Source organism: Typopeltis vanoorti, chromosome 17, assembly GCF_054136105.1.
Source record: "Typopeltis vanoorti isolate ZY-2024b chromosome 17, IOZ_Tvanoo_1.0, whole genome shotgun sequence".
Lineage (NCBI taxonomy): Eukaryota > Metazoa > Arthropoda > Arachnida > Uropygi > Thelyphonidae > Typopeltis > Typopeltis vanoorti.
In genome coordinates this window covers 19,509,749-19,523,498 of record NC_143565.1, presented here as the reverse complement: position 1 = coordinate 19,523,498, position 13,750 = coordinate 19,509,749, and the positions used below count along the sequence as shown (strand labels likewise).

Genomic DNA, 13,750 nt, shown 5'->3' with positions numbered 1-13,750 from the left:
GGCAGGATCACCTCCAAACAAGAAACAGACATTTGGAATCACATCAAAGTTTCCTGGCTCTGGCCTATAAGAGTCGGAGCCTTCATCTGATGAGTTATTGCAAGCGAGGAAACTTAGCCCTATCAGGGCTGCTAACCCTGGGAGTGTGGAATAACACAGCAGGCCAGTCAATCACCTGAAGGTGTCCAGGAATCGCCCCTAGGAGGCTGCCTACTGCCACACTTGTGAAGTGTCTCAGGGGATGTGCAAGCCAAGGCAACACCACTTTGGATTCCTTAAATCATGCAGACTCACATCCCCCATATACCACTTTTTTGATATGTCAGTCAGCCATCCTCTTATCCATTCTTACCCATATTCTCCAATTTATGCAACACTCTACTATGCTGTATTCTGTCAAAAGCCTTAGCAAAATCCAAAAGTATCATGGTGTATCCATTCCCCTTATACAGTTCAATGGTAACATTATTACAGAATGTGAACAAGTTGCTAACACATGATCTTCCCTTGGTAAATCCATGCTGTTCATTACAAAGTAGAGATTCACTGTCAACCCATTTCTGAATGCAAGCAATAGCCAACGTTTCCAAAATCTTCACCACCGTTCCTGAGATACTGACTGGTCGATAGATGGATACATCAATCTTTGCACCACCCAATCTTGTGCAATGGAATTACTAGACATTCTTTCCACTCCTGCAGAATCTTTCTTTTTCTCAGACTTAAATTATATAGCTTGGTCAAAGTAACAGCCAGTTGAGCTGAACACTCTTTTAACACCTGTGTTGATATCCCATCAGCCCCTATTGCTGAATTCTTATTCAGCTTGTACAACAGCTCTAATACTTCCTCTTCATACACCTGAGTTTTTTCATTCATTGAATAGGTAGCAGTGAACTCAATGTTGTATACAGGTTGATAGCTTTTAGCAAAATGGGTACTCATTAGATGAACAACTTCTGCATCTGTCACCCCTCACACCACCTGCATTCAGTAGACTTATTCTTTCAATTTCATTCTTTCTTTTACTTGCAGCATATCAAATGAATTCTTGTGGGTTGTCTTTAGCTTGCAGAGTCAGTTTCTTTTCATACTGAAACTTAGCTTTCTGTACAACAGCTATGACTCTTCTGGTCTGTTGCTTATAATTTTCATAATGGACATCATCCTTATGCACACGGTATTCCGTCCACATTAAACTTCTTGCTTAATAAGATTACATACCCATTTGACTCCTACCCTATTTATTCTTCGAATTCTCAGGACACATTCTGATATTGCATCATTTAAGTATTTTTTAAATGCTTCCCATGCACTATCGATATTCTTCCCATCCAGCAACTGACACTATTTCACTGAGCTCAGTATACTCCTTAGTTGGTCATAATTTTCTGCTTTGTAGTTTAGTATAACCTTTTCTGAATAGAACATTCATCAACTTTTGAATGTTCTATGCATGTCACCAACCGGAGGTAGAAGAGTTATATCTTTAACTGAAACATCCTCTGACACTATAATCAAATCTAACTAAAATAAACTCTTTGACCTCAGGTTTCTTCTGTCACATGGAGTCTGGAAACTAACCATGGTAGACCCAAACTAAGTATTTTACACAAAACTTATCATACCTCTCCTTCAAGGAACTCGCAACTAATTCCGACAATCAGGGGCAAATACTGGTCTTGAAATTCACACCTGCTCTTGTTATCATTCAGGGAATGAGAGGTGTGGTTGAAGTCTGATTAGCGGAATAATGAATTACTGACCATTTAAAACTATGTTTTAACATAGTTTTAAATGGTCAGTAATTATAACACGGATGTTAGGTTCCGCAGAAATGCCGCATTATATAAATTGCATTATGCAAGTCTCAGATCACATAGAAAAAGTAGGGTTATGTTCCAAAATCGTTTTTTTTTTTTTTTTTTAAATTATATAAACAACAATGACATATCCAACAAAAAATATATTTTTATTTAATTCAGTAATTCATGTAAGTTAAGAAAACATGAACTATGAAACAAATACATAGTATAAAAGTATAAAAATTACAAATTGTACTTAAACTTCATTGCACATAATGCATAAATGTTTTAGGCAAAATAAAATAGTGCACATTTTAATCTTTCATAGCATGAGGATTTGAGGATTGGTTAATAAACACTGGTTTTGTCATGTAATCACATGATGCATTACTACAAAACAGTAGAGTAATTCTATCTTTGGAAACTTTGAATCCAGGAGCTGATCTTTCATTTTTCGAAATATAGCTGCATTTTTCCGAATTCATCCGCGTTGAACACCTGGTCTGCATTATAAATGTTTATAAACTTTGAGAGTTTTTTGTTTAATAAGATTTCCATCCATGGGAATTTTCTTTTGAGGTGCAATCTTCTATTGAAATCATTAGAGATTTCTCCATTTTTCCATTAGAATATCGTGTACACAAGCAACGTGCTTTGCACTTATCGTTGACACAGCAATAAACACTTTCTCGGATTTTATGCTCATTTTGTTTGATTATTCGAATTGTTGATTCATTTAAATTCAAAGTTCCTGCAAAAACTGCTGGTTTTTCTCCATTTTTCAACCGATCAAAGATTTTGAATATTTTTCTTCGAGAGAAATTAATTTTGTTTTCAATGTTGGTTTATCCCTTTCATTGCAGTTTGTGGCCATTACTATAAAAATAATTTTTTACACAAAAAAGCAAGCATTACATATTGTATGTAACTCACCAGAAAATAAAGTGCTCAGCTTGAGATGAACACACTTATGATTTTTAATGCCCTTTCCTGGCAGAAACGAGGACAATTTTCACCAATAAACATTTCATAAGGTAAACAATTGAGGTACATGCGTGCTAAAGGATATTTCCCCTAATATAAATTAGCTGCTTATAATTATATGCAGGATACAGGCAGACACAAATTTAAAGAAGATAAAATTTGATTTTTAAGTCGCACGGTGAAAAACATATGAAAAGATAAAGGGTTACTACAATTTGTAGACCGTGTTTTTATTGGAACCGTGTTGTATAATTACTGTGTTCAACAAGGGTTACTACAGTTTTAGACCGTGTTATATCGAAACTGCATTATACGAGGGTTACCTGTATTTAGAAATTTATGTACATTTAATCATAAGAATTCAACATTTATTTTACAAAATGATATTCTATCTTTTTCAATTTAGCTACTTGAATACAAATTCTACCCTATAGTTCTTCTTTATGAACTGGTATAACATCGTCAAAAAAAGTTGGTTGTAACTTAATTTTCCCAAGCAACATGCACGCATAAAGGCTGGCTGAAGCTCACTTGCTAGAGCTACTTTGACTGCGTATGGCCCGAGATGATGTGTGAGGGAGCGGAAATGGCTATGCGCATGCATGAAATCATGGTGCTGAAACGAGGACCTGGATGCTCCCACATCCGAGTAAGCCAAGGTAGCTTGACTAGCGTTGGCCTTCGATACACAACACAAAGCTCAATTATTGCCGCGCAAGCTTAAAACGTCTTCTGTCTACAAAAATAAAAGCCTAAATGGAATGCTTATAAATGCATGCATTTATTAACAAATAAATATTACTTCTTTCTCAATTAATGAGCTTGCGCAGCAAGCATGGCGAATTCGGCACTGCTGGCAATTCATTCCACTCATTCACCACTCCCCCTGCAAAAAATCTAGTCTGCACACACCCTTACTAATCGCACTCTTACAACTTCCATAGATGACCCCTAGTTTCCTGACTATTTATCAGATATTGAAAATTTTCCTTTGTATCACTTTTATAAACCCCATGATGTCTCCTCTTCTCTGCCCATAAATCAAACTCTGTAACCAACACACCTTCCTCATAGGGAGAATTCTACAGACTTGTCACCTGCTTAGTCATTTATTTCTGAATCCTCTCTACCACCTCCTGATTCCCAAGAAACCTAGATGACCAAATCTGTGAAAAGTAGTCAAGATGCAGTCAAATCATAGCTTCATAAAGAGGAATAACTTCCCTCTCTTTACTTGTTAGCGTGCTTTTCAACATCCATGTAATCCTTTGAGTTATTTTACCAGATGACCAAATCTGTGCACAGTAGTCAAGATGAGGTCAAATCATAGCTACATAAAGAGGAATAACTTCCCTATCTTTACTTGTTAGCATGCTTTTCAAGATCCATGTAATCCTTTGAGTTATTTTACCAACTTTTGCAATATGTCCTCTGAGCTTCAATCCTCTGTTTACCCATTATCCCAAAGTCCATAGCCTCACCAATTTCATCATTCACTTCAGCTACTTTATGTGCCAAAATAAACTATACAAACAAATAGCAAGCCTGCTGTTACCTGCCCTAGCCAATTTTTTCTTGAACATTTAGATTAAATTCTGTTCTCCTCTATACAACCACGTCCAATGCAAACATGCTTTACCAGCCTATCTAACAAAAATAAATAGTGTATACCCTTTATTATAAACTTCATCATGAAAGCAAAAAAAAAAAAGATAAAAACAGTAAACTGGCCTTCTTAGACATCTTGCTTTATATTCTTCTTCTTCTAGTGAACTAAGTACTTCTTTACCACAAACCTTCATTGATCCTGCAGGATTCTGCACATCATCCATCTCCAAAAAAAAAAAAAAAAAAAAAAAAAAAAAGCATCATAAAAACTTGACTAAATCGATCACATGTTGTTGTTATTATTATTATTGCCTGACACCTTCAGGGAGTCCAAAGACTCATCGAGGAAGCGCATCTACTCTACAACTCTCCATCTCCACTAACTATCCACCAACTACAGCGAACCACATCATCTACACCAACACTATCTTAATGGATTTTTTTACAACACTCAAAAAGAATTAAATTACAATTTAATACTTCCTATATTTCGTCATAGTCACTAGGACATCTACGGGGATTACAAAAACAATTAATGTAACATGCACACAAAAACTTACAATACTAAGCCCAACCACATGGGTGACACTAGAGTCCTATCTAGGTGGAGCACCCTCTAAGGGCGGTAGTAGGTGGCTTGGAATGTAAGGTGGGACCTCTGGTGATGAGTGTTTCCCAAATCTTCGGAAGCTTAATGCAACCGTATTTATTAAGATTTGGTTGGTTTCTGAGAGCTGCTGCTGCTGCTGCTTCTAAGAAAAGTCTCTCTTTCTTGAATTTGCTGTGGTGGAGCATGGTGGTTTTCTTCCATGATACTCTGTGGGTGGTGCCCGAAACATGGTCAGCCAAGCCTGAATGGCCATAGTTGTGTGCAAGACTTGTGTTCCTCCAGGCGGATGGATGCTGATCTGCCTGTCTGTCCAAAGTACACCAGCTTACAGGAACAGGGTACTTTGTAAACTCCAGGCAGAGAGAGAGGAGGGAGCTGATCTTTCGTAGAACGGATAAGGGTAGCAAGTTTGCGGTAGGGCTTATATGCTGTGTGTAGGTTGTACTTTTTTAGTATCTTGGCTATTTTTTCCGAAGTGCCACGGATGTAGGGTATGGTGATGGCATTTTTAAAATCTTGATGACAAGAAGGACGGGGAATGGGGGAGGAACTGATTATTTTTTTGATACTGTGTTCGCTGTAGCCATTGGAGAGGAAAGTTCTGTATGTGGTTAAGCTCAGTAGTGAGGGCGGTTCCACTGGAACAAAGATTGTGGGCTCTCTTGGTAAGAGTTTTAATGATGCCATATTGTTGCGAGGGGTGGTGGTGGTGGTGGTGGGAGAGTTTGTGAATGTATCTGCCTGTGTGTGACTAAGGTGTCTAGGAAGGGTAAACAATTGTTCTTTTCCTTTTCCATAGTAAACTGGATTCTTGGATGTAGGCTATTGAGATGACTGAGGAAGGAGTCTAACGTGTCTGGGCCATGAGGTCAAATAGAGAACACGTCATCTACATATCTTAGCCAGATAGAAGGTTTGAGTGGGGCTGAGTCTATGGCTCGTTTTTCGAAATCTTCCATATAGAAATTGGCAAGGGGGGTGAGAGGGGGGAACCCATGGGGGTTCCCTCTGTCTGCTTGTAGATTTTGTTCTTCCAAGAGAAATACCCAGAGTTGAAGGCAAAGGAAAAGAGATCTAAGATGTCAGAGGGAAAAACGTTTTCTAAGAGAGATAAAGTGTCAGTTAAAGGAATATTAGTAGAGGGAACCGCCATGGGTTCCCCCCCTCTCAACCCTCTTGCCAATTTCTATATGGAAGATTTCGAAAAACGAGCCATAGACTCAGCCCCACTCAAACCTTCTATCTGGCTAAGATATGTAGATGATGTGTTCTCTATTTGGCCTCACGGCCCAGACACGTTAGACTCCTTCCTCAGTCATCTCAATAGCCTACATCCAAGAATCCAGTTTACTATGGAAAAGGAAAAGAACAATTGTTTACCCTTCCTAGACACCTTAGTCACACGCCTGCCCAATGATACACTTGCCTTCACTGTATACAGAAAACCCACACACACAGGCAGATACATTCACAAACTCTCCCACCACCACCCCTCGCAACAATATGGCATCATTAAAACTCTTACCAAGAGAGTCCACAATCTTTGTTCCAGTGGAACCGCCCTCACTACTGAGCTTAACCACATACACAGAACTTTCCTCTCCAATGGCTACAGCGAACACAGTATCAAAAAAATAATCACTTCCTCCCCCGTTTCCCATTATCATGTCATCACCATACCCTATATCCGTGGCACTTCGGAAAAAATAGCCAAGATACTAAAAAAGTACAACCTACACACAGCATATAAGCCCTACCGCAAACTTGCTACCCTTATCCGTTCTGCGAAAGATCAGCGCCCTCCTCTCTCTCTGCCTGGAGTTTACAAAGTACCCTGTTCCTGTGAGCTGGCGTACTTTGGACAGACAGGCAGATCAGCATCCATCCGCCTGGAGGAACACAAGTCTTACATCGTTAAACACAACTATGGCCATTCAGGCTTGGCTGACCATGTTTTGGACACCACCCACAGAGTATCATGGAAGAAAACCACCATGCTCCACCACAGCAAATTCAAGAAAGAGAGACTTTTCTTAGAAGCAGCAGCTCTCACTCTCAGAAACCAACCAAATCTTAATAAATATGGTTGCATTAAGCTTCCGAAGATTTGGGAAACACTCATCACCAGAGGTCCGACCTTACATTCCAGGCCACCTACTACTGCCCTTAGAGGGCGCTCCACCTAGATAGGACTAGTGTCACCCACATGGTTGGGCTTAGTATTGTAAGGTTTTGTGTGCATGTTACATTTATTGTTTTTGTAATCCCCGTAGATGTCCTAGTGACTAGGACGAAATATAGGAAGTATTAAATTCTAATTTAATTCTTTTTGAGTGTTGTAAAAAATCCATTAAGTCTCCAACATGATGTCCTCACAGCACTTAAGCCTCTACACACCAACACTATCTACTGCCCACCATCGCCACTAGTTTTTTTTTTTTTTTTTTTTTACAGACAAACCACAAACATCCATGCCCAAGGCAGGATTCGAACCCACAGCCTTTTGGCTGGAGGGCAGATAAGGGTTTCCAATTCCTTATATTTCAGGTATAGCTAAATTAATCTCAAAAATTCTCAAGAAATATAACTTAGAAGGTATGCTTTTTCCTATAAATAAACTCTCCTCCCAGCTGCCTTCCTCTAAGGATAAATGCTCTCTTCTCTCCCTTCCTGGTGTGTACAAGTTCTACTTTTAACAAACTGGGCATTCTGTGGAAAATGGAAAAGTGATAAGTACACTACTCTTATAGCAGCTATAAGAAATCTGGTTTAGCACAGGATGGAAATGATACTGATCACACAGTCTTCTGGTTGAGAACCCACCTACTTCACTGATGCATCTTCAAGAAGAGTGCTGAAGCCTTACTACATTACCTCAAATTTAAATCTGAATGACTACTCTTCCTTGCCAAAAATTTGGAAAGGTCTCTCACTAATATCATCAATGACATATTTTTCTTTTTTTGTCAAACATAGATCATTACATATTGCCAACTCTCATTATCTATTATACCTCATTATACTAGTACACGGCTGATAGCAGTCTTTAAAAAATCCAGTGTTATCATTCTACCTTTAAAGCACATTAAAATATCTTTAATATGACTGTATGACTATCCATCAATATCTTCCTAACCTAGCTGGTTGGGTGTATACCACATCCACTCTCCTATAAACTATGGGTTCGAATTCAACCATGGGCATGAAAGTTTGTGAATATCTTTAAGTGGTGAGATAAATTTCAGGTCTCCAATAAGCACTACAGTGGTCTTGCACTCAGTGCTGGCAATAGTCCCATGTTTTGTAAGCAGGGTTTCTGAAGTATCCTTTAGCTCTCGTTCACACACACACAGTACTACTATACTATAACCCAGTTCCCAAACTGTCCACTGCAGTGACCCATGAGGGTGGCTGTGTCCAGTTTGATTCCATGATTTGAGATGTGCAGTGAACAAAGGTTAACCCATTCCACTAATTATGATTTATTTATTCAATGATTTCATTGTTCAAAATATTTACTTATTTAATACTTTTTACATAAATTGTTTGTGAATTTGAAATACGTGTTCCATTTATTTTTTTTAACTAAATCAAGCTAACAGCACCAAATGCACACTGTAACTATTATGTAGACTTATGTTTTCTGACTTTTGGAAATCGTGGAAAAATCCTGATACACTAAGGGCACTGTGAACCGAAAAAGTTTGGGAACCACTACTATAACCTTTTGTCAATGGGATTCACATTAAAATAATAATAATAATAAACTGCTTTTATCAAAGTTAAGAAATGTCCTTTAATAACATAAAAAAAAAAAAAAAAAAAAAAAAGGAGTACTACAGATCAGATGAGGAAGCCTCCAAAATGAGATTAAGGGCTCCATTTTCCACCTATGTTCGCAATTCCTCCATGTATCCCAAACCATGGTTTTCTGGGAAGTATGCCGATGCTCTTCTGGTGAACTAATACCACTGATGGCACATGATACTTCCGTTGAGTTACACTGAGTTATTTGATCCTGTTAGATTCCACCTCACACCAAATGGCTTCAAACACACTGCCACATGAAAAACTGTTACTAATTACAATCATAAGTCTCAACACTAAATGGATTTAAGCCATTCAATATCATTAGCAGCACCCCCCCTCTCCTATTCTGTCTATTGTTTTCCTAAAAATACTATATCCTTTACACTCAATACCATTTATTATGTCTGATTCTTATAGTCAGGTCTCACTAATGCCTATAATCTGAGGTCCCAACATATTTAGAAAATAAAAAAGGTTTAGTAAAAGTTCTTCTAGTCATTGACTAGAATTGAACTTCTGATGCTCTTTATTCTGGCGACCTACTACCACTGAAAGCACATATCACTTCCACTGAGTTACATAGGCACCTATATATATATATATATATATATATTAGGAGAATTCATTTTTACTCGGTTGGAATATTATAAAATAAGTTTAATGACTATTACCGAGAGAAAAGATGACAAGATATATTTAACAAGATACTACTAGTTTACTAGTTTCGTTACAAGAACATCGTCAGGTATCATACTCAAAGAAGTATATAAAAAATTACAGAGACTTAAAATTGTACTAACAGAACAAGTGAAAAACAGTAGCATGTTTGAAAAAATGCAAGTATGAGTTCCATACAAACGAATACTACGCGCTGTCGCGAGTGCACCAGTACTGAACAGAAGCAACGTGTGCGTCCGAGAGATTGTAACTCAGGCTGTTGTTGATATGAGAGGAATCTAGAGAAATTTCTCTTGATTCAACAATCTTTCTTTCGAGTTCATCGTAGCACACATGGATATTAGCAGTTTGAGTCCAGTTTACAATGTGCTGGCGGCCTTCGTCTGAGTTAGCAGAAAAGAGAACGTGGCTAGAGAGAGCGCTAGCTCTAGTCCTGTTATAGGAGATATCTCTACGGTGTTCATCCAAACGTAGAGGGATGGATTTAGCAGTCTGTTCATAATATGGCTTTCCGCAATCACACAAAATCTTGTAGACTCCTGGAAACTGAGTAGGAAGATGTTTCTGTTTATGTTTGCAAAGTAATGAACGAAGATTTGGAAGCGTAGTGTAGCACGTTTTGAAGTTTTCTGCTGAAGATCCCCCTCCCCCAAGAGCCTTCATCTCCTTGCCTTACATCAGCTCTCTTTCACCAAAACTGGCAAAGATTCTAAAGAAATTTAACTTCAAAACGTGCTACACTATGCTTCCAAATCTTCGTTCATTACTTTGCAAACATAAACAGAAACATCTTCCTACTCAGTTTCCAGGAGTCTACAAGATTTTGTGTGATTGCGGAAAGCCATATTATGGAGAGACTGCTAAATCCATCCTTCTACGTTTGGATGAACACCGTAGAGATATCTCCTATAACAGGACTAGAGCTAGCGCTCTCTCTAGCCATGTTCTCTTTTCTGCTAACTCAGACGAAGGCCGCCAGCACATTGTAAACTGGACTCAAACTGCTAATATCCATGTGTGCTACGATGAACTCGAAAGAAAGATTGTTGAATCAAGAGAAATTTCTCTAGATTCCTCTCATATCAACAACAGCCTGAGTTACAATCTCTCGGACGCACACGTTGCTTCTGTTCAGTACTGGTGCACTCGCGACAGCGCGTAGTATTCGTTTGTATGGAACTCATACTTGCATTTTTTCAAACATGCTACTGTTTTTCACTTGTTCTGTTAGTACAATTTTAAGTCTCTGTAATTTTTTATATACTTCTTTGAGTATGATACCTGACGATGTTCTTGTAATGAAACTAGTAAACTAGTAGTATCTTGTTAAATATATCTTGCCATCTTTTCTCTCGGTAATAGTCATTAAACTTATTTTATATATATATATATATATATAGTTCAAAGGAAAAAAAATTGTATCATAAAGTGGCTTGAGACAAAAAATGCAGCTTCACTTTCAGTCTATATTGAAGCCTGCAACAAAATATAAATATAGAAAACTTGCCTCTTTCACAAATAGCAGGCATGCCTTCTGGTCTCATGCAAAGACAATTGGGTGCATTCCCCCCCCCCCATCTGTGCTTTTCTCTCTCTCTCTCTCTCTCTCTCTTACCAAGATTACACCACTGTAATGTCACCTAAGGATATAATTGATTCCCTGGCATCATTTTTCACCTCCATGGAAAATCTTTACCTGAAACATTGCACTGCATATTACTAATATCTCCTACAGCTTTGCAGAAAAATATCAGAAGAATGTTCAACAACTCGGTTACCAAGATGACTTTTACTTCTGCTATCTACTCTACTCTACTGTACTGTGCTCAGGAGATGTGCTCCTAAACTAACATTCTTTATCATCTCTACACCATATTATAGTTAGCTGGCATTCACTTTACAGTAGGCCTATACATAGATGATTCCAAAAAAGGAGATAATTGTCTACTATCAAACTACTAAACTAGTACTACTACTCTCACCTCAATGATATTGTCTTAATGTAATGGAGAAATCATCAACAGTTAAAACTTTTTTCAAGTCAAGATTTACAACAGATTCCATTACCTACACTACTACCATCCTGATCTGGACATATGCAACTGATAAGGTCTAACACAGAAGTTGCTCAGCAAAGTGTCATTTTATGGACTGTCTTCCATCTGATGTAGCTGAATCACCATTTTTTTTTCCCCCTTCAGGTCATTCACTGCATGTAACAATGAATTTGCTCTCTCTCTCTTCAAATAATGAGATACATATACCATTAGATAAAGATATATTTTTAACATTTTCTATGCCCTCCCTCCACACACACACACACACACATATTTTTCCTTATTGGTTATATTTCCTTATTTCCATTTCATTGGCATACTAGTTACACAGGCACCTATATATATATATATATATATATATATATATATATATATATATATATATATATAGGTGCCTGTGTAACTCAGTGGAAGTGATATGTGCTATCAGTGGCAGTAGATCGCCAGAAGAAAGAGCATCACAAGTTCAATTCTAGTCAATGACTAGAAGAACTTTCACTAAACCTTTTTTATTTTCTAAATATGTTGGAACCTCAGATGATAGGCATTAGTGAGACCTGACTATAAGAATCAGACATAATAAATGGTATTGAGCGTAAAGGATATAGTATTTTTAGGAAAACGATAGACAGGATAGGAGAGGAGGGAGGGGTGCTGCTAACAATATCGGATGACTTGAATCCAGTTAGTGTTGAGACTTATGATTGTAATTAGTAACAGTTTTTCATGTGGCAGTGTGTTTGAAGCCATTTGGTGTGAGGTAGAATCTAACAGGATAAAATAACCTCAGTGTAACTCAATGGAAGTATCATGTGCCATCAGTGGTACTAGTTCACCAGAAGAGCATCACAAGTTCAATTCTAGTCACCAACTTGAAGAACTTTTACTAAGCCTTTTTTATCGTCAGTATGTTGGGACAATCTGTTACACAAACTGAATAAGAATTCAGTAATAGGGATTGATGTGATATCAGCACGGGTACTAAAAGTGTTCAGCTGAACTGGCTATTCCTTTAACCAGGCTATATAATTTGAGTAATAAAAAAAAAATATAATTTGAGTAATAATAAAAAAAATCTGTTTACATTTACTGATATCCATTTTCCCATGCCATTTTCTGGCATGGGAAAATGGATATCAGTAAATGTAAACAGATGCACGTTGGTGTGATTAGATATCCAATGTTGTATTTTATTGTTGGGATTATGCTAGAAGAAACTGATCAGATTAGGGATCTTTGGAGTGTTAGTTGATAGGAAGTTGAAGTTTAGGGGCTATGTAGCCAAGATTGCAAATATAACTCGAAAGATAATTGTAATGCTGAAATGAACTTTTATATGTGACAGTAAGGAAGTCATTTGGCCTCTTTACAAGGCCTTGATAAGACCTCACTTGGACTATTGTGCACAGGTCTGGTCTCCTGGGTTCTGTTGTGATTCTGATAGAGTGGAGAGAGAGAGAGGGAGAGAGAGTGTGTGCAAAGGAGAGTGTTTAAAATGATATCAGGATTGTGGAATACTGATTATGAAGACAGACTGAGAATTTGTAGACTGCAGACAATAGCAAAGAAAAAAAAAAGAGGGGTGATATGATTGAGACTTACAAACTTCAGAAAGAGCAATACAGAATTTCATTGATGGAATTTTTTGTTTTATGGAAAGTGGGGAAAGGACAGGAGGACATCCTTGGGAGCTGAGAATGAATGCTGCTAGGAAGGTGGTTAGATCTAGATTTTTTTTTTCACAAAGTGATGTGTGATTGGAATGGATTGCCACTGGATGTTTTGTATGCAAGCATTGTGAATGAATTCAAGAACAAGTATGATAGCACGTGTATGTAGTATGTGGCCTCCCTCAATGAGTCCCTGACTCCCTGGATGTCTCTTTCTTAATAATAATAATAATAATAAATAAAATAAAATAAATATATATATATATATATATATATATATATATACATTTTTTTTTTTCACCACTAAGTTCAAGTGAACTTTGAACACTTAAAGAAAGGCTATTTGGAATCATGGTCAAAGCAACTAAGTCTATGAGGCCAGTATATTAAATCTGTTAATTGTGTGTTCATTCAGCCAATTTGTCTGTTGTGGAATGAAAAACTGCATTAGATGAAGCCTCTAAGATGAGATTAAGGGTTAACTTGGTCTCATCTTAGAGGCTTCAGCTGAAAAGCACTTATTATTAT

General features: G+C 37.5%; 1 protein-coding gene across 1 annotated transcript in view; it reads right to left on the bottom strand.

Moving 5' to 3' along the window:
• LOC150097206 (lysosomal alpha-glucosidase-like) overlaps positions 1-13,750 on the bottom strand; it is a 152,104-nt gene that overhangs the window by 57,811 nt on the left and 80,543 nt on the right. The window lies entirely within an intron of this gene.